The sequence below is a fragment of the Medicago truncatula genome, chromosome 6 (assembly GCF_003473485.1).
Source record: "Medicago truncatula cultivar Jemalong A17 chromosome 6, MtrunA17r5.0-ANR, whole genome shotgun sequence".
Lineage (NCBI taxonomy): Eukaryota > Viridiplantae > Streptophyta > Magnoliopsida > Fabales > Fabaceae > Medicago > Medicago truncatula.
This window is the reverse complement of record NC_053047.1, coordinates 18,579,998-18,581,169: the sequence shown is the minus strand read 5'-3', so window position 1 is coordinate 18,581,169 and position 1,172 is coordinate 18,579,998. Positions and strand designations below refer to the sequence as shown.

Sequence of the window (1,172 nt, the reverse complement as noted above, 5' to 3'; positions counted from 1 at the left end):
AGGATTTTTGTAAAAATTTGGGTTTGGCCTCATTCCTTGGTTGTATTGAGCGTAATTCAGTTGCTCAATATTGGCAGCACTACCTAACTGACAATCAACACCTATATGACCAGTTATACCACAGACTTTACAAGGAGGGGGTGCAGAAGAAGGTGGGATAACATTAACATTAAGTTTTTCAATTTTTTGGGTTAATGCCTCAACCTTAGCAGCAAGGTGGTTATATTCAGAGACTTCGTATATACCTGCCTCTTTCTTAGAGGGAGTAGGAGTAGTGACGGCTCTCTCGTTGGTCCATTGGTAGTGATTCTGAGCCATGTCCTCAATTAAAGCATAAGCCGCCGTGTAGTTTTTGTTCATTAGAGCTCCACCTGCAGCTGCATCAACAGACATCTTAGTGGTATATGACAAGCCATTATAAAACGTGTGGACTATAAGCCACATCTCTAGGCCATGGTGGGGACAAAGTCTAAGCATTTCCTTGAAACGCTCCCACGCCTCATAGAGAGACTCCCCATCTTTTTGATTAAAACGCGTGATTTGGTCTCTAAGCTTAGCGGTTTTAGATGGAGGGAAAAATCGGGCGAGGAATGCTTGCCTCATATCGTCCCATGAAGTAATGGAACCGACTTCTAGGGAATGGAACCAAGCGCTAGCTCTATCCCTTAAGGAAAAGGGAAAGAGATGAAGTCTTACGGCTTCTTGGTTTTCTTTTATGGTGCCACTGAGTCTAAGGAAGGAAGAAATATGGAGATTTGGATCCTCAGTGGTTAATCCAGAAAACTGATTCTGCTGCACTAAATTGAGTAGTGCAGGCTTGATTTCGAAGTTATTACCCGCAACCGTTGGGTACACGATAATAGCTTGTGGCTCTTCCGTTGAAGGAGTAGCATACTCTTTGAGAGTGCGTTCAGCCATAGCGGTATTATTTTGTGCCTCTCTCTTTTTCTTATGCAAAAATCTTTTGATCTCAGGAATCAATTCTCCGAGACTTTTACTTCTTCGCATAAGAAACCGAGAACCCAAGAAGTTAGTGGTAAAACAAAAGAAAGAGGTAGAAGAAAAGAGGAAGAGAAGAGAGTTCTAATCACAAGGAATGCCAGATACTGCGGTTCTAATCACAATAAATGACTCATCAACGTGATTTCTATGCTAGATACTGCGGTTCGGAT

General features: G+C 42.2%; 1 non-coding gene across 1 annotated transcript; it reads left to right on the top strand.

Annotated features, from left to right (window-relative positions):
* The first annotated feature begins 448 nt into the window (after nucleotides 1–448).
* On the top strand, nucleotides 449–555 carry LOC120576223 (small nucleolar RNA R71). The gene has a single exon (XR_005642300.1). It is a non-coding gene; the product is annotated as a small nucleolar RNA R71 (small nucleolar RNA).
* The last annotated feature ends 617 nt before the right edge of the window (nucleotides 556–1,172 follow it).